Source organism: Mustela erminea, chromosome 3 (assembly GCF_009829155.1).
Source record: "Mustela erminea isolate mMusErm1 chromosome 3, mMusErm1.Pri, whole genome shotgun sequence".
Classification (NCBI taxonomy): domain Eukaryota; kingdom Metazoa; phylum Chordata; class Mammalia; order Carnivora; family Mustelidae; genus Mustela; species Mustela erminea.
This window is the reverse complement of record NC_045616.1, coordinates 47,978,132-47,999,304: the sequence shown is the minus strand read 5'-3', so window position 1 is coordinate 47,999,304 and position 21,173 is coordinate 47,978,132. Positions and strand designations below refer to the sequence as shown.

Sequence of the window (21,173 nt, the reverse complement as noted above, 5' to 3'; positions counted from 1 at the left end):
ATGAATAGTATGATTTTACCAAGTTAGCACATTGCTTGTTAAAGCCTTCGTCCCTGAAACATCACCAGCAGTGTAACCATCTCCAGCCTCAAAGTGTTAGCAAGAAGCTAAAAACACAACTTTCTGAAATCAGTGAAGAATCAAGGGTTTTTGAAAACTAGCGGATTAATTTGTCCTCAGGCACTACTGAATCAGACTGAAGAAGGACCTCAAGGAATATGTTTATCGCTACAGCAGTGTTCTTTTTAAGACACACACCTCTGACCCAAGAGGCAGACAAAGTGGGGCTCTAGAAAATCATATGGTCTTCCAGGCCAGGAAAGTGGCCCTTGTCCCAATAACTAACAGCAAAAGCACCATATTCACCCACATAGTAGGGACTGATATACAAAAGAGGCTCCTTATGGGGTAAAGAGAGAGAGAGAGCTTTGCCTTTTTTTTTTTTTTTTTCCACTTCAAATGTGTGGGATTTTATAGCACGGTGCTAGACCAGCTCAATACCTGATTGAAATAACCCAAGAGAAGGATACAGAGGGAAGGCTGAATTCAGAATGCTCTGTGAGAGTACATCTGTTTTATATGAGACACACAATCTGTCTCATTCCAACCTGCATTTCTGGGTCACTTGAGACATTTAAACTGCACTTATAATTAACAGCTATTTTTAAACAGTGAAAAAATAGAGCACTGGTAAGGTACAAAAGCATTAAAATTGCCCCAGTTTCGCTTTTCAATAGGACACACCACTGCAATATGCTTCAAGATCAAAGAGAGCTCAGAAAAAGAGAGAGCAAGAGAGAGAAAGAGAGAGACAGCCCGATCAGTGGGGATAAATTGTTCCCATTATGATGGTGTAAGAATAGGGTTCTTTCAATTGAAACAATTTAATAACCACATTCATTACATTGGTGTCCACTTGGTTTTATCTGAGCAGTTTTTGCATAACTGGGGAGCAAGTTCAATTGAGCTTATTCTCTAGAAATTAAGATGTGCAGGGTTTGACATTCAGAAATTAAGCACTAATAGTCGACCAAGCAGTTGTCTTGAGATTCCCTCTGGATGTGGTGAGATCTGCCTACCACTAATTATGTCAAATGCAAATGCATTCTCTAAAAGACCTGCCCCAAATTTTCATTAGCTCATTTTAAAGCATTTAAGGTTATATTAGGGTGGTGATGGGAGAGCAGAGCCTCTTCTTTGGAATATGTTTACAGAATCACTTTGCAAAGCATCACTTGCATAGTGTAAGTATAGCACTGCCATCTGTAAACTTGTTTTTCCCTCAGCTATCAACAGAGGAGATCTTTCAGAGCACTTTGCTAATATTCTGTGAGATCAAGGCAACCCAACAGAATCATGACAAATACTGGAAGTGCTGGTTTGATGAACAAGGGGATCACTGATTTAGGAGGAGGAAAAATGACTAATTTTCCAGGCTCTGCTTCAACTGTGGACAGCGATCTACTAGGAAAAGTGTTGGACTTTTTGCCAACTAGCTTTCCCAAGAATGGTTACATTTGCCAGTTCTCAACCCCACTGTGGGGCATAATGTGTCATTTGAAGTGTCGTTTATCCTAAAGAGCTGTTTAGAAAGATAGAAGGGCTGGAACTGCAGAGAGGCGTACAGAGGAAAACCCAAGGTGTACAGATTATGTATGAGATATACATAATCCATTCCTGTCTGCTACCCTCACCAGGAGCTAAATCGTGCACAGGAACATTTAAAAGACATCTCCCAGTGTACACTAAGTCCTTCTTTGTTTTCCTCCTGCTGCCAGACAAGGGAGAGAAGAGAACTGTTGAAACATACATTGGGTGGCAACTTCATAATAGCCACACTTCGTCTTTCCTTCTCTTTTCCAGAAGACAGAGCATAAAAACTAAGACGTCACCCTTACCTCTACGAAAGCTTTTAAATAATGGCTTTTCCAGGAGCAACGGCACTTCTCTCACTAGACCATTTCCCCAGATGGGATGTGCAATATAAAACCACCATACATTGGCTTATTGAGGAAAGGAGATAGACTTGTACAAATCACTGGAAAGATAAATAAGCTATAGAGATCAATAAATAAAAGCCAGGCGGAAAAAAAATCAAACTCCGGCATTCCAGACCAATTAAGATGTTATTTACTGCCCATGTGATTGTAACTTCAATGCTCTCCTTCCTTGTTTTCACACCATAGGCATTTGTTTTGCCGAGAGAAAGATATATAACTGATGTGTAAATAGAAAATGATATAGATAGATTTTATGTCCCATAAAACTGTTAATCTGTGCTCCACATTAAATATAAAGTACGTTTTTTATTTAGACGCTGCACTGGTATAATTAAAATAAAGTATGCTAGCTTTATTTTTTCAGTAAGTCATTTCCAACCATAGAGATCAAATAACAGTGCAACAGCAGCATGAAATGCGGTTATAATAGCCTGAGACCACATTTCCTGAAACTAAAACATGGGAGATAATAGTGTGAAGGTACAAATTAAATGCAAATAAAACAGATTCCCTATTGTTGCTAATCCCTGTATTGGGTTTCAATGGGGAAATTTCACTCTAATGTTTAACTTCTTTGTACAGTAATCATTGACATGTTATCAGTTACATTTTGAGATGTCACTGATAGGAACTATCAGTGAAGGATTTAAGACGACTACCTGCCCACCTTTCAGAAAGAAAATAGAAGTGAGTGCCTGGAAAAAAATTAAACAAAAATCTACTGCCCAGACTGCTTCTGGGACACTTATGGCAGTTGGCAAACACTCACTGACTTGTTTCCTAATTGATGTACGTTTTTGCAGCAACCTACTTTCATTTGCCAGCAGAAGCTCTTTTTGATTTCAGAGGTGTGTCAGCATATCTTAGCAAGATCCCATTTTTTTGAGGGTGACTGCTCTAAAAACATCTCATATTTTAACATAAGGGGATTTAACAGAGTCAGCCTGTGTCACAATTTCTGGTTTTCCTATGTTGTTATAGGCCCATATGGCACGGAGATCAAGAGTGGCTGATAGGATATAGATGTTTTCAAAGTCGAAAACTAGGATTTCAAATGAACTTAGCAGAATCACCCTTCCTCTCAGCTCAGTTTCACATGGACCTTGCCACTAGTGTTTAAAATGTTCGTGGAGCAATTGGCTTCTTGGGATTTTCAATCACACTGACATGAGTAGCTATTTCACAAGATATGGTCTTACCCTAGAGCTTCTGGTGAACAATCTCTTTCTAGTCTTTTACAAAATGGCCCATGTCTAATAATTCTATAATTCACAGGTCTCAACTTTCAGGAAAGCTTTGGGTACATTACATTGTACACTGTTATTATACTCCGCAACTCCTCACTGTCAAAAATTAATAGAGACTACCAAAAAGTCTCTGCAGTCCCTTCCTTACTTTGAAGACTTACATTTCTGAAAGAATAAAGAGCCTCATTGACACAAATTAACCCAAACTTTATCCTTTCTCCTCCTCCTCCAAAATTAGGGGCACACAGCCCTGTGGGGGGGCAGACAAGATGGTGCACTGAGGTGCAAAGAAATCATTAGAAGGTCTGCTTTTATTTATTTATATACTAAAAAGAAATGAAGCTTTACTACTAATATATATACTATTAATATAGATAATGTGGGATGGTTTAGAAGGAAATGTACATACACTGGGGTACCTAATCAAAATTTTGAAACTATTTTCATGCATGATTTTAAAAGTTTGGAGACTCCTAGGAACTGCAATTAACTCTCCAAATATTGGCATGGGAAAGAACTCTCAGAGACTCCATGGGATAGGCAGATTAATGCCATCAACCCCCACCCCCTACCAAAGATGTCCAAGTCCCATTCTCCAGACCCTGTCAATATTATATCTTGCATGCCAAAAGGATTTTGAAGATATGTTTTAGAATAGAGACGGTGAGGTGGAGAGATTATCCTGGATTATCTGGGTGGGCCCAATCTAATCACATGATTCCTCAAAGGTACAGAATATTTTCCAGCTACAGTCCATGAAAGAGAAAGGTGACAATGGAAAAGAGGCAGGCTGACGCCATGTGAGAAGGATTTGACTTGCCACTCCCAGTTTTGAAGATGGAGGAAGAGGCCATGAGTCAAGGAAAGCAGGCAGTCTCTGGAAGCTAGAAAAGGTAAGGGAAAGGATACTCCCCTAGAACCTCCAGAAGGAATGCAGCTCTGTCAACAAGTGATTTTAGCCCAGTGAGATCTCTGAACTACAGAACTGTATGCCAATAAACTTGCATTATTTCAAGCCACTAAAGTTGTGGTAATTTGTTATGGCTGCAAAAGGAAACTTCTGTACTCCATCTGCCCTAACTAATTTTGAATGCTGGAGTATCAGGACAGCTCTAAGTACTACACAGAACAGATTCAAGCTGCCATCATTTAAACATTTTGGGTCAACTTCTCCTGAATTTGCATCACTAGAGGAATACATAACAGTGAACTAAGTATGACAAAAGAAGTTGATGAAATATTACTTGCAAAAAATAGGAATAGGAGAAGAATGAGCTCTTTGGTCAAGAAGAGGTAAGAGTTTTCAGATATGATCTTTCCCATTATCTGAACATTATCTACAGGGCCATGAAATATCAAAAAAGAGTAAGAAAGCTGACCTTGGAATAAGTCGCATTTTCCCCAAATCTAAGGCAGTTAGAGAATTTTAAAACTCATTCTTCAATATTTGAACTTCAAAAGGTAAAATTTCCAGGAATGACAGTATCGTACTGGAAACATTAATGTGCCAGCATGAAATAATATCATTCTGTAGGAGGTAATAAAGGTATGAATTATGTCAAATTGTATTTGGCTCATGGATGTTACTGTGCTTCTTATGGGCAGATACGGCTAACAGGCACAAGAACACCTGCCTGTCTCCCTCAGAAAATTGAAGTCACGTGCACAAACATCAGTCTATGAAATTAGGGGATCATTTGTTGCAAAATGGAAATATGTCCTGTTACAGATACACCTCTTAGGGATATGGAGTATCTCTTGTTACAGTAGAACATAATTTTTCTCCTGGCCTTGCTCACCGTAGAAAGAACCATTAAGCCATTAACATTACAAGTGGTAGCTTCTACTCCCGTTTGGTAATATAATATGCTAAATGAACTTTTTGCTATGCTATATAGTGCTCTATTATGGACTCTCGCCCTTAATCGGTTTGGGGGTCATTGGCCATCTCAGTTAATGTGAGGAATCTACTATTCTTTAAGTAAAATGTCCAATGGCATCTCCTATAGAAATGGGCCAGGTTCAAATGATACGCATCAGAATGCATGTGCCACTGTGCAAGTGTATGGCTCTCCCTGCGTTTGTAATTTAGGGTAAGAAAACAGAGTCCATTTTTTTAAGGTTTAAAGGAAGTATTGACAGGGGCCATTTTGTACCCATGTTGTTTAGAGGTCTGAGGAAACATGGCACGAGGAAACTACAAAATCCGTAGGCCTCACGGCGATTTAACCCTTTTGGAGCTAAGGCATTAAGGGGGGAAAGCTGCCTTTCTCTTCTTTGCCCCTGGCTGCAGATGCATATGGATAATACTACAAACAGAACCATCGCTTCTGCTACAACCTGGGTAATAATGTGCTCAGTTAATCTACACAACATAGAGTCATCCTCTCAAAAAGTAATTCACTTCTTTAAAAACTGGAAGGAAAATAAATATGGTGCAGTAAAATTGTTGAGTAGAGGAATCTATCTGGACATTTCACAAAACATTTCATTATGCTGACAATTCCCAGAAGTACTCTCAAGAGTGCTTTAAGCTGAGGATTACTGCACTGGAGCTGATGGACTTTTTTTGTAGCCCCTTTAAAAGGCAGTGAACCGTTTTTCTATTTTATTTAAATAATGCCCCTTAAAATGGATTTTTAGAGGTATAATAACTCCTTAAGAGTCAGTTATGCTAAACAGTTTCTCTTGATAGAAATGTTGTAAAACTCGTTAACTGCACAATTTCAGACGCCGGCTTGGTGAACACTAACTGACATGTGAATGACCAGAGTTTGTAAAATAAATTGCAATAGTTGTTGTATCACACAGCCAGCATTGCCCAAGCTGGAGGCCGCAAGGGGCTCCAACCTGACAGAAAATTACTTCAAGATGAATGAAAAGTGCTTGTTTCTCTTTATTAGTTTTTAGAGAACAATGAAAATGTTGAATTGTTTACAGAGGGCTGATTAAATGTGGTCAGTGGGGCCACATCCCTACTGCTAACTGTTGGTCTCCTTCTCCCGCTGGCCCCCGAACTACACTCTCACACACCACCCACTCCAAGCACCCAACCCCCACCCTTAGCTCCCTGCCACATGCATCTTCTTAGAGGCTATTATGGCTGCACATCTGTGTGTGAAATGTGCTCATTCTGACATTCCACTGCTGCTCAGAGCTGCAGAGGCCTTTGTTAGGTAAAACAGTCTTGTCAAGTCTAACAAGCAGGTCATGCAATTTGCTGGACACTGCAGCCGAGAATAGCCCAGGATGAATTGCTCTGGCCTCAAACAAGGCTCAGTTCCATACTGGAATACATATGTATTCCTTTCATTGGGCAGTACTACAAAAATTCATGACATTATGTTTTTTTAAAGCTTGGATTTAAAAAAAGAAAATATATATATATATATATGTTGCTAGGTTAGACTACCACAAAATAGCCTATTTGTTATATTTACTCAAGTTAACTACTGTCTTATGGCTAAAGGAAAAAGGCATGAAGTGCTTTAATTGGTCATTTGTGGTTTAAATCCCATTTATGTTTTACCAGAAAGCACAGTGAGAGGAAAGGCACTAGCTACCATTTTAGCTGACTATTTGGTGTACTTAAAGGGGTGGTCAAAACCAGGGCATTTAGGAGGATGTTGCGGAGAAAGATTCTCACTTTATATTTCCACAAGGTAAATAGTGCTTGATGGAAAGAAATATGAGAACTCATTAATAAGCATATGCCAAGCAGGAAAAAAAAAAAGTCATTTTACCAGCCCAAGTTAAATGAATCAGATCCAGAAGATGTTTTGGTAAGCTAAAAAATTAAGGAAAAGCAAATCACTGTCGCTCAGCTCAACAAACAGCTGTCCATGGCCCACCTCCTTCCTTACTCCCAACCTCACCCTTACACACGCACACATATGCACACACACATGTTAGGGAAATAAGCAGTAAGAGGGAACAGTTCAAATGCTATTTGTGGCATTCTGACACAATACATAACACACACCCCTAATGTAGAAGCAGGATTCTCTTTCCCTCTGTGCAGAATATGCATTCTGAGCCTATTATGTGTATAAACAATGGCATATGTAATTACCTTTCTAGGGTGGCAATTATTCCTCAGAATCAACAACTAGAGTTAAAGCATGTTCCCCCAAAAGACATTTGGGGATCAATTCTGGGTCAATTACGTCAGGCTTTGATTTATCACATGGTGTCAGGCCATGTTAAAAAAAGAAAGTTTAAAAAAAAAAAAAGGCATTATGAGATAAAGGCTAAAGGTTTGACTCAAATTGGTTTGTCTCCAACTTTGCTTTCTCCCAATTGCTCTGCCCTTCCCCATTCTCAAAACAACTGTGATTTGCTGGGTTTTATCTGTTAGACAGTTTGTTGTTTGGGAATACTAAATGAAATGAATCTGGACTACATCCAGATTTGATCTGCCCCCACACCACCAGGCACTGGGAATTTCTCCTGGGATGCAGTGGAGGGGAGAGGTTAATAGTTCAGGCTTTAGAATCTAAGAGATCTGGATTTAGATCCCCATGACTTAAGCAAGATACATACATATCTCTGCAGTAGATAATACCTACTTCAAATGGTTGCTGTAAGGTTTAAATGAGATAATTAAGTGAGAGAATATGTGTAAAACACTTAGCTCCGCGCCTGGCATGTCGTGAATACCCCGTGAATGGAGTGATTACTCTTCTAGCGGTAGACAAGCCAGAGGAGAAGCAGAACAGCCCCTCCAAAGTTTGCCTACCCTGATCGAGTTGGCCAAGGGCCAGGGAAAGCAGAGTGGATGTTAGTACAAATCACAGGGCCAAACTTATGAATCGAAGACACCCATTAAGAAGCCCAGTGGACTAAAATATGAAGAAACTGGTTAAATTGGACTTATTCTAACTAGATTGACTGGAAACCAATGAAAGTGCTACTCTATTAGCAAGACCCCTCTGTCTTAAGAAGCCCAGAAAAAGCTACCTTACACATTTTTTGGATCACCAAATGTTTACTCAACACATACCTACTATGCGCCAGCCACTGTGCTAGTTTCCAGGAACATAGAGATGTTCCCTACAAAAAATTTCACAGAATAGGAAATAAAGGTCTACAGTTTAGTACAATATAGTTTCATAACTCAGATTAACAAACATCCAGTATCACCATCAGGATTTTGGGGGCAGGGAGATTCATCCTATTAAGGATGGATCATATCATTAGTCACTGGTCAAATTAGAACAATTCCTTACTGGGGAGCAAAATATTTAATTTTTGAAAATTAAGTAAAAAGGGAAGGTATAAGAATTCTCATCAAATTCTTTAGGGAGCAATATAATCTCCTATTCAAAAACAGTTTAAATCCATTTTATATGGAGTAACATTGTTTATTCAATAAGGGGGAAACAGCACTTCACAATTCATTTCTCAAATGATGCACAGTGCTATTAGGAGTATTATTGGCAGCTTAATTAAGAAGTCTGTTGATGATGTGTAAAAAAAAAAAAAGCTGGCACATTTTCCATTCAAATGGACACTACTCCAGACAAAGACGTTTCTATTGTTGATTCATACATAATAAAATGTGTTACAAACACCATATAAAATGTCTAGTATCTACAGTCCTATTAGTGTTTTAACACTAAAAATCATGACTTATTCCCAGATCAGAAATAAGTTTTTGAAAAAAACGTACAGTAATTTTGGAACATAGAGGACAACACATGAATACTGAAATAGCCAAATTTTCTGACAGAGTCATTGCCTGGGTCTGTTTTGCTCCTATCCCTGCCCTGTCTTGGGTCCGTGAACAATAGTTTGATCCAAATGTTCCCCTTCCACATGCTAATAACTCACACAGGATGTCAGGCTCCTAGGGCACAGAAGGTAGAGGCCTACAGAGGCAACAGATGTAATTCACCTATCCACTCTTCAAGAAATGTACAAACACAATGTATCTTTTCAATAGACAATCTACACCTAGGAAGAAAAAAATTAATCCAATTAATTCCAACTCTAATATGTTAATATCTCTAAAGTCTACCAAATATTTATAGAATCAATAAAATAAACCCTACCTATCAAAAGTCCACAAAAATGGAATTAAGATGTCCTTCACTTGCCCACATTAGATTGTTTTGTTTCATTTTTTATTAAAGGGATTTAAAATACTTGCAGAATACACTTTTCCATTCATTTGTTTTCTATCTTAGAAACACATTTAATTAAGAGCAGAAGAAAAAAAAAAAAAGTGCCCTGAAAGTAATTGTAAATCCATTGAAAGCAGGAAACACATCTTACTTGTCTCCCTCATTTTCCCTCCCCTATTTTGTGCAGTGATTCACCCACAGTAAGTACTCAATTAAGTTAAAAAGGCAATGCGTGTTTCAATTCACATTAATTTGGAGGGGATGCATTGATTTAAGGAACAGCTGAGACAAAAAGGATAGGTTCAATCTTCCCTGATTTCTGGCTAGTGAGGCACACTGTCTTGAAAACTTTGCTGAAGCTTGTGTAACACTGGCATCATTAACTGCTGGCCACTGTGGCATTCTTAATGTCTTGATTTGTTTGCATTTTTGCGACGGTAACAAGATGATTCTCCAACGGTTGTCTTTCCAACAAGAAAATGTGAAAGGAGCTGTGAAGCAGGTATTCAGTGAAGCAGGCATTCAGGCTACCCCTGTCCTACAGACAGTACATCTGCGAACAAAATGGAAACAAATTATTAATCCAAGCCTTTCTAAGAACAACTTTTCAGAAGTTCAACAGTTGGTCTTCTGCTGATCACTGAAATTTTATTTAGCTCAACCTTTCAAAAATACAACCAGGATCTTTTATGGTAAAAGTTCTGCTTCGAGTTTTCTTTCCTTACCTTCAATAATGACTTTGGAATCCATTGCTACCCCAGGTGCAGACCCAAGCCCAATAAAATGAGAAACACCATGTAGCTGTACATTTTGAAAATGAAGTTTCCCTATCCAGGGAAGGAATCTGTATTTTCTTTCCTCGCCTCCATAAAACAGGTATAAAAGCCCTCCTGAAGTTCTTGCCTCTATCCCATCAAGTCCATGCCTCTATCTCATCATGGAGCAGCCAAGTGGCTGGCTGGGAACCAACAGCGGCAGACAGCACCCTTTAGTGAAGCAATCTGGCCAGGCAGGAGCACTCCTCAGTCAGCAAAGGCTCTGAACTAACCAGGTCAATAAGAGAGGTACGCACAAACACTTCAAACGTCACCTTCAGCAACCAAGGCCCCCCGTGAGAGAGAGCAACACAGACAGATACATACAGGTAGGCCCACCTGAGGCTTTCAGTGATACTCATGCACATGTACACTAATAACACTGTCTTTGAACAGGCAAGAAAAGCATCTTTGCAAGAAACATTATTCATTCACATGCTCAAGGGCTCTTTCTCTCTGAAATGTCTCACTGCAGACCCATGGCATTTGAGACTGAAAGCCAACAAACACACAAGTAAGCTTGGCCTTAACACACTTATTTACCAATTTACTTTATTTATTTGGGTTTTTAAAAAACAGGCCAAAAGTGATACGTGTTTGAAATGTCCTTCAGCTCTATCCAATTTCTCAGTCACTTGGCTTATCTATTGCTGTAGGAATGAGGACTGGTTATTTAAGGAGAGGGAACTTCGCTCTCAGTGAGTGGGCAAGTTTCCTAGGCTTTTCCTTTTGCCACCCCACTGACCCCTTGTGTCCGAGGGGATCAGGGATCCTCACCCTCCTGAGGCCCACTCAGCAAGAAAGAACAAAGCAGCTTCAACTCATCTTGAATCTTGAATCTCTTCCACTCCACCCATGTCTGTGAGTCCAGGTCTGGTATGGAGTGTCGGAAGATACTCATAGCAAGGGACCCTGGAAGTATACTGAACTGGGGTGGGATTTTCCTTCCCATGGTGCAGTGAGCAGCTGAGGTGGTGAGGGAGCCATGCAGCTGGATTCTGGTTGGCATTCCCTCCTTGTGCTGGATGGGGAGGCTGAGGATGGGGCAGCCTCTGCTTGGTTTGGTTGTGAGATAAGAAGAAGCGAGCACAGTCATCCCCGAGTTATTTGAGCAAAACACTGCTGTAAATAAACTTTTGTTTTTATCCTATGTCAAATACAATTGGTTTTGGCTTAAAAAAAAACAAAAACCTTCAGCTCATGAACATTTTTGTTGTACTATGCAAGCATTTAAAATCAACCTAGAATCATTTTAGGTTCTTCCTTCTCTATCCATTATATCAAACTTGTCACTGAAACCTCTTCCTGATTTGAAATGTTTTGTGCAGCCCCTTTTTATTCTGAATTTCTACTAAACCCTCCCCATCTCTTTGACAAGCACTGTTCTCCTCAACCTGGAATATGACAGGCTCCTAGCTATGCCTACATCTCCTGTGCTGTAGTCCCCACTCCTTCCGAGTGACGCAACCCCACAAGGCCTCCACTTCAGCCATTCATTTCGAGATCCATCTGAGGGCCCCTGAAGGATCTAAAGAGGCTCAGCACACCTGTGACCTTCAGTGCCTCTTCATCATGCAGGCAAAAGAGAAGCAACCTCAGCACACCAGATAGCAGGAATGGTCTTCCTTTCTCCTCTACAAACTGAGTTTACTCTGGACAGCTTCATCATCATTCCTCCATTTCCCTAATAACTCCACACAGGTTGGCCCAAACTCCAGCAACTGGACTTTGCCCTGACACGCTTTCTTTTTTTCCTTCAAGACCTTGCGCCTTGCCCTGAACTTCGATCTATTTGACTAGGGCCCTGACACTACACTTTCCCAGATTCTCTTCCAGAACTCCAGCTGTCAGCTGGAATCCCGCTATGATTAGATTGCCCAACTTCCATGACACCACCATTCTCGACTCAATCTCACCTGCTATCTACATTTTGGTAACCAAATCTCCAGATAAATTGGATCTCCTCAGATCCAACACTTCCTCTTGTTCACTGAGGACTAGACTGTCGCCGAACTCTAGTGCAGCCAGGCTCCCAGTCCATGATACACCTAGTCTTGACTTCTCTTGTTCTCTGGCAAACTGTGTTGCTGAGATCCTGCATAGGAACCCCATATTCCCAAACTAGACAAATTCTACTTAAGAGGCTAGTTTTTATAATATCTACAATGTCTTTATAATACAATGTATTTATTCATTCATTCAATTAATCAGTAACTTATTAATTTATCCTCTCTTCATTCCATAAAAACTTAAAGAGGTTAACATTAACTTGGTTAAAAACAAAAAACAAAAAACTTACCTAACTGCCTACAATTTAACCCCTGCCTGATTTTTGAAGTACCCCACTTTCCTCTTCCAGTTCATTCCCTAGTCTCTAAAATGAAATCTCTGCTTCAGGCACATAGGTTCACTGACCTCTAAGCTCATTATGAATCTTTATTCATCTCCTCTTTTCTGTCTTCTTAATTAGTTCCTTTAATCCTTTGGCACCTCACTTGTGACATGATCTAGAAAGACTTCCCCAAGAAACAAATCCGCATTCACTTATCCCTTACCTGGATTCTTCTGGAGTAATCAATAACACATAGTTCAAGTATTTCATTTGCTTTCACTAAATGTTTCCTATACATTAGCTCCCCAGACAATAAGTTATTTGAGAACTGGGATAAAGGCCATGTCCTATATTTGTTATAGTGCCTTCTAAAACAAAGTTCCACTTCTGCTTCTCCCCACCCTTACTCTACTCCCCAAACCTATGCCAATGAAGAAAGAGCAAAGAAGACTGAATCAAGTTACTGGAATCAATGAAACCTCTTAATAGGGGCTGGAGCTTTGGGTGTATGGAGAAGAAATGTTAGTTTTGACTTCTGTAGGCTGTGACCTCTTTGGAGTTCATCTCTTGGGATTCTCACTCTCTCTAGATTGCTCCTCTCTACCTCCATGTGGCCAGTGAGGCAAAACAGGTCTATAACTGCCTTGCACTTAGGAGATGCTTCCCAATAACCTTTCCCCAAGATAAGGCTTAGGGGGAACTAATTAGACCAGCTCTGACTTCACCTTTTATCTTTCTTTCTTTTTCTCCTGCCTCGATCAGCCACTGGTAAAGTAGGATCTAGAAAGCTGGACCCAGGAAAAAGGATGAAGTACATCCATCTGAGTTCAAGACACAGTATTTCCAAAGCAGCTCCATGTGGACAGCTGAGTTCATCAGAGACTGCATTAGGTTTGGGATTGGAGCTTGGGGTTGGGCAGCACCTAGGTAACAAAAGTATATATATATGTACTTGACCTCTTCTACCTCAGCTGCAGTAACTTCTTCCTAGAAACATCACCAAAGGCAAGGGAAGCTAAGGCAAAAATGAACTATTGGGACTTCATTAAGATCAAAAGCTTTTGCACAGTAAAGGAAACAGTCAACAAAACCAAAAGATAACCAACAGAATAGGAGAAGATATTTGCAAATGACGACATATCAGATAAAGGACTAGTATCCAAAATCTATATAGAACTTATCAAACTCAACACCCAAAGAACAAATAATCCAATCAATAAATGGGCAGAAGACATAAACAGACATTTCTGTGAAGAAGATATCCAAATGGCCAACAGACACATGAAAAAGTGCTCAACATCACTCGGAATCATGGAAATACAAATCAAAACCACAATGAGATACCATCTCACACCAGTCAGAATGGCTAAAATTAACAAGTCAGGAAATGACAGATGTTGGCAAGGATGCAGAGAAAGGGGAACCCTCCTACACTCTTGGTGGGAATGCAAGCTGGTGCAGCCACTCTAGAAAACAGTAAGGAGGTTCCTCAAAATGTTGAAAATAGAGCTACCCTACAACCCAGCAATCGTGCTACTGGGCATTTACCCTAAGGATACAAATGTAGTGATCCCAAGGGGTATGTGCACGTGAATGTTTATAGGAATAATGTCCCCAGTAGCCAAACTATGTAAAGAACCTAAATGTCCATCAATATATGGATGGATGAAGAAGATGTGGTATACACACACATACACACACACACTCACACATATACATACCATGGAATACTATGCAGCCATCAAAAAGGAGATCTTGCCATTTGCAATGACATGGATGGAACTAGAGGGTATTACGCTAAGCAAAATTAGTCAATCAGAGGAAGACAATTATCATATGATCTCTCTGATATGAGGAATTTGAAAGGCAGGGTGGGGGGGTCATGGGGATCAGGGAGGGAAAAAAATGAAACAAGATGGGGCCGGGAAGGGAGACAAACCGTAAGAGACTCTTAATCTCAGGAAACAAACTGAGGGTTGCTGGGGGCTGGGGGAGGGAAATGGTGGCAGGGTGATGGACATTGGGGAGAGTCTGTGCTATGGTGAGCACTGTGAATTGTGTAAGACTAATGATTCACAGACCTGTACCCCTGACGCAATAATACATTATATGTTAATAAAATTTTAAAAAGAGTATATGTATATGTACTTTAGGTCTTTCCTGTGCTTATCTCCTCCTGCAGCCCCAGAAGATACCAAAGGATCTTCTGAGAGTGGGTCCATCTCAACATAACCACTAAGTAGATTCTCAATAAATATTCTCCATACGTGTTAATTACTTTTTCTATAGTAAATATCTAAACTTAATCAGTATAGATTAAGAAGGAACACCTGACTGGCTCACTCAGTAGAGCATGCGTGATCTCAGGGTCATGAGCATGAGTCCACCTAGAGCCTACCTGAAAAGAATAAGTTTTTAAAAATTAAAAATTTTTTTAAAAAAAGAATTGACCAAGAATTCTAGGAAACTCTGAAGTTCAGGGTCAAGATTGTTTACGATTTATGTATTGAATACATGCTCCACTAACTTTAGAGTAATTTTATTTCTATAAATCCATATTTTTATGAAAGCATCTCTTACAAAATAGATCTCTTGAGTTTGAGATCTTTTTGAGTGAGGATGTACGCTAGACAAATCCCAAGGATTTTGCAAGGCTTTCTGCCAAAGATTAAAGCCAGCAGACCTCTTGCATTATGAAATTTTGAATTAGCATTTGTAGATGACCAGAGTCCACTGAAGAATCATGTAATATTCATGATATCTCACACATTATATTTAAATAATGTAATCATACACATACTATATTCATGTGTGTGTATACATATATAACCTTGATATCCTACTTGGAAAAAAATGTATAATGGATGTAGGCATATCCCAAAGTCATGACATCATTCATCACTTGTCTAAATCTGCGGTCAAACCCATTTTGAAACCATGTTCTTAATTAGCATGTGATGCAGAGATTGCTAGCTGTCCCTTAATGCCCCATTCTCCCCTTTTTCCTTTATTAATAGAACCCCTGGATTTTGAGAAGTTCAAGGCCACAAAAATATACTTTGAGAACTTCCTGGCAGATAGGTATAGCTGGTAGGATGTATGTAGAAGTTTGAAGTGCAAACATCTAGGAAATGCCTTTACAAAGAATGATTATGAGGGCAACTGGGTGGCTCAGCCTTTGGCTTAGGTCATGATCCCAGGGTCTTGGGGTCAAGCCCTTGTCAGGCTCCCCACTCAGTGGGAAGTCTGCCTTTTCCTCTGCCCCTCCCACCCACTCCAGCTTGTGCATGCATGCTCTCTCTCGATCTCAAATAAGTAAATGAAATCTTAAAAAAAAAGACAAGAATGATTGTATATCTTTGGACATATGAATGATAGCAGAATAAAAGACCAAAGTTTATTTTTCCCTTACTTAACAGTATAAGCATCAGTAGTCCAGGGTTGATAATGGCATCTCCAGGATGTTAAGGAGCTCCTTCTAGCTTGTTTGAGCCACAGTATTTTGTAATGTCTTAATGAAAACGTAAGCTAGGCTGCTCTAGCAAATACAGCACTGTAATTCTAGCTCTGCCCCTTATTTCCTATCAAAACTTGGACAAATTATTTAAGCTCTATGAATTTCTTTCTGTCTATACCTACTTCATAAGTTATTAGCAACATGAGATAGTCTTTTTTTTTTTTTTTTTTTTTTGCTTCCCATTATATCCCCAGCTTCTAGCTCAGTGTTTGCACATGGTAAGAATTCAATAAATATTATTATTGCTGTTCCTGTTGATATGCCAAATGTAGACACAAAATGCTATAACTTAACAACTAAACCATTAGGTACTTTCAATAAAGATCTGAATAATGCAACTAATCTACATGGTGCGTATTAGAGTGATCACATTTTCTGACCCAAATCTTGGAAATCATGGTCTGGCAAAAGGTTTTTCTTACGTGAAGATTTATTTATATGAAAATACTTACATGTTAAACCACTGGTTGTCAACTTAATAAACTGATTTTACTTTTTTTTTTCTAAAATTTTTTAAAATTATTTAACAGAGGGAGAGAGAGAGAGAGCACAAGTAGGCAGAGAGGCAGGCTCCCTGCCGAGAACAGAGCCCCATGCGGGGCTGGATCCCAAGACCCTGAAATCATGACCTGAGCCAAAAGCAGAGGCTTAACCCACTGAGCCACCCAAGTGCCCCTGATTTTACTTTTAAAAATTATCTGCTTAGGAAGGAATGTCCAATGGAAGAAAAACAGCCTCTTCAACAAATGGTGCTGGGAAAATTGGACAGCCACATGCAGAAAAATGAAATTGGACTATTTCCTTACACCACACACGAAAATAGACTCAAAATGGATGAAGGACCTCAATGTGAGAAAGGAATCCATCAAATCCTTGAGGAGAACACAGGCAGCAACCTCTTTGACCTCAACTGCAGCAACTTCTTCCTAGGAACATCACCAAAGGCAACAGAAGCAAGGGCAAAAATGAACTATTGGGATTTCATCAAGATCAAAAAGCTTTTGCACAGCAAAGGAAACAGTTAACAAAACCAAAAGACAACTGACAGAATGGGAGAAGATATTTGCAAACGACATATCAGATAAAGGAGTAGTATCGAAAATCTATAAAGAGCTTAGCAAACTCAACATCCAAAGAACAAATAATCCAATCAAGAAATGGGCAGAGGAAATGAACAGACATTTCTGAAAAGAAGACATCCAGATGGCCAACAGACACATGAAAAATGCTCCACATCACTTGGCATCAGGGAAATACAAATCAAAACTACAATGAGATACCACCTCACACCAGTCAGAATGGCTAAAATTAACAAGTCAAGAAATGACAGATGTTGGCGAGGATGCAGAGAAAGGGGAACCCTCCTACACTGCTGGTGGGAATGCAAGCTGGTGCAACCACTCTGGAAAACAGTATGGAGGTTCCTCAAAAGACTGAAACTAGAGATACCCTATGACCCAGCGATTGCACTACTGGGTATATATACTAAAGATACAAACCTGGTGTTCCGAAGGGGCACATGCACCCTAATGTTTATAGCAGTAATGTCCACAATAGCCAAACTACAGAAAGAACCTAGATGTCCATCAACAGATGAATGGATAAAGAAGATGTGGTATATATATACAATGAAATACTATGCAGCCATCAAAAGAAATGAAATCTTGCCATTTGCGATGATGTGGGTGGAACTAGAGGGTATTATGCTTAGAGAAACAAGTCAATTGGAGAAAGACAACTATCATATGATCTCCCTGATATGAGGAAGTGGAGATGCAATGTGGGGGGTTTGGAGGGTAGGAAAAGAAAAAATGAAAGAAGATGGGATCGGGAGGGAGACAAACCATAAAAGACTCAATCTCAAAAAACAGACTGAGGGTTGCTGGGGGGAGGGGGGACAGGAGAGGGTGGTGGGATATGGACATTGGGGAGGGTATGTGCTATGATGAGTGCTGTGAAATGTGTAAACCTGGCAATTCACAGACCTGTACCCCCAGGATAAAAATACATTATATGTTTTTTTAAACATTTAAAAATTAAAATCAGATAATGCAAATATATATATATACATATATATCTGCTTAAATTGGGCATCCCCGGAAAGTCAAAGGCACATAGCCCCAACATTAATGGTTCTGCCCTCTCTAGTTTTTATTACAAGGTTCCACTGCACATGCATATGATGGGGGGCGGGGAAAAAACTCTGATTTTTATAACAGGTTTAATGTTGTGAATTTGAATGGCAGTATTTCAGAATCTCAAAAAAAATCATTTTTATGTTTTCCCAAAGGAAGACGGGTACTCCTTGCTTCTGCAAAAATAGCATGGATGAGAGAGTTTTCAGTAAAATACATTTTTTCTATTGAAGAGCACTTAATAAACACACACACCTGGCTGCTTTCACTTCACCACAAGTGCCACCCATTTGCCAGTCATCAAAGTAATTTGGTCTGATCTGTTAAGGTGATGGATTCTGACGAACTGTGTAAGCTTGTCATTAAAGGGAGGGGAGATTACAGTCTCTATGCAGGACATTATAGTGCTTACATTTCTCATCCATACAGCCTATGAAACATATAGCAGAAAGCAAGATGAAAATAAAACTTAACATGGACTTAACTGCTACTCTCTCCAATGAGTTCTGAGAGCTAGTGATCAATCCACATTTTCTACCATATATTTTTTTTAATTTTAAATATATAGGTGTGTGTGTATGTGTGTGTATACACATATATATGTGTGTGTGTATATATATATATATATATATGTATATATATATGAAGAGAGAGAGGGAGAGAGTTCTATTTCTTTCTGACTGATACAAAGACTTCTCATAAAGGACACAAAGATTATGCACAAAATTGACTATTCAGTGATTTAAGTCTAACTTAAGACCTTGGGCTTCCACTTTTTTTTTTAATTTATTCTTTTTAAAAATTTTTTTTTAATTTATTTTCAAGCATAACAGGATTCATTTTTTTATACCACCAACTCCACACATAAGAAGGGAAATAATCAAGATTAGAGCTTGGGCTTCCACTTATAAAATATTATTCTTTTCCTCTTTCACCCTATCTATATATCACCATTTCGCTTCTCTGTAATTTTTTTACTTCTGTATTTAAAATCCTCATCTAGAATGGAGATTATATCAAGAGTGAAGTTTGTTAGGTGAATTGAAGAAGACAAGTCTGAATTAATAAAAAGTTTAAAGTATGGATTGTTGTCCAAAAGATCATGATAACAGCAACAGCTAATGTTTTGAGAGTTGACTATATGAAAATCGGGAGGCTGAACACTTTACATGCATTATCTCATTGAGTCCTCATAAAAGTCCTGGAGCAGGTATTATCATTCCATTTTTACAAATTAGAAAATAAAACCTGAGAGATATTAAGTAATTTGCCTAAGTACATGTAGCTAATGAGTTACAGAAATAAGTTCAAACCTGAGTTTGTCGCGACTCCTAAGCTCATGTTCCTTACCGCTACATCAGAACGCTGGGTGTTTCCTTCCATCAATAATAACAATAATAGAGCGCTATTTCAGATTAGGTTAACAAAACTCTAAATTGTGGAAGAATGCTGCTTTAGTGAAAAAATGAGAAGTGTTTGAAATTAGCTCACCAATTATATTAGGTCGATAGTTATTACCTGCCATTTATGAAATACGTACTTCACACGAGACACTTTCTGTACATTCAATCTAACCCTCATAGCAGCCCCATAAATTAGGTAAACCACCTCCATTTTACACGTGAGGGAAAAGATACCCAGAAAAGCCTAGTAATTTGCTCAAGGTCACATAGATAGAAAGTGGCACCGTCCTTGCACTATGCCTTTTCCCACACGACCTCATCACCACACTTGCAAGGCCTTTCTCTAGCATGCTTGAAAATTTCGCTTTAAAAAACAATAGTGCCATCCCTCTTTAATTGTATTTAATACTATTTATTATCTCAGCAAAGCTTTAATTCAGAGACAATGCAAAAATAAACTTTAACCCAGCTCTGCTCTCATTATCATAAACTCCAGATTTTGTGAGGTCCACGTTAATGGATTTTACGGTATATAGAAAAGAGTTTAATAGTCACTTAGCTCTCTTCTATCTCCATTAACAGAGGTAAAAAGCCACACAAAGGTGAAGGAAGGAAGAACAGTGACCTTACAAGTAAAACAGATAAGAAGTGTCTGTAATTTGTACTTCAGCAAAAAGTCATAGTACATATGCCAGCACAACAATACAGTACATACATATGCTGATATGTAACAACAAATTCAACTCTTCAATTTTAAGTGCCCTATTCATCAATTAAGGAAAATTAATCCTAATCAGATGTTCATATTAAGGAATATAGCCATAGCAAATCGGCAATAATAATTAAAAGTCCATTTCAAATCTCTTTGGTGAGCAGGGAAATGATCTAACATAGCCAGGCTGCCCTAGTCCTTTCTGCAGTGTTGTATAAATGTGCACATTCAGTGAAAATTCCTGGAAGTTTAATACGGTCATCTTTGCTACTCACACTGCACTTGTTTCTAATGACCTGCTGCCGTGTGCACCATGAATAGGAAAAGTGTACAAGTTGTGACAGTCAAGCACATGTCTGCTCTGAGAGCCAAGTCCTTAATACATGGAATTTTCCCACCTAGATCATCACAGTGTTGCAAAGATTCCAGATAAGTCCTACCTGCTTTGGAGGAAGCTACTTGAAGCAGGCAGTAACCCATAGCACTTTCTGGTTGCATCATATTTTGTTTTGTTTTTTCTTTTCTTTTCTTTAGGTCAGCTTGTAAATAAACTGTTACAAGCCTCTCCCAAGGCAAACGAAATAGCCTTGGGATGGAAGCAAAATAATCCCGGTGAAAGACAGACCACTTATTCTTCCGGGCCTGATGCACTGAGGTGGGTGGTGGAATCCGATTTAAGATCATTTGTAGTTTAGTTAGACTCAATAGGTCACATGCTTCCTGGTGACAGTCAAGGCTAACGGGGGTCAGTGTGCTGAGAGCCATCTTGAAGGGTAGGTTTGCATTCTTGGACACCTAGAGTGAACTAATCTCCCATTGCTACACTACATGAAGTATATGAAAGTATAAACTTCCTACCACATGAATGGAAATTAATCCAAATATCT

General features: G+C 39.1%; 1 long non-coding RNA gene across 3 annotated transcripts in view; it reads right to left on the bottom strand.

Annotated features, from left to right (window-relative positions):
- Positions 1-433: 433 nt before the first annotated feature.
- Positions 434-21,173, bottom strand: part of LOC116586142 — a 156,931-nt gene continuing 136,191 nt past the window's right edge. For all 3 annotated transcript variants that reach the window (XR_004283905.1, XR_004283903.1, XR_004283904.1), the window contains one exon: positions 434-9,925. This is a non-coding gene — a long non-coding RNA (uncharacterized LOC116586142). The remainder of the gene's footprint in view (positions 9,926-21,173) is intronic.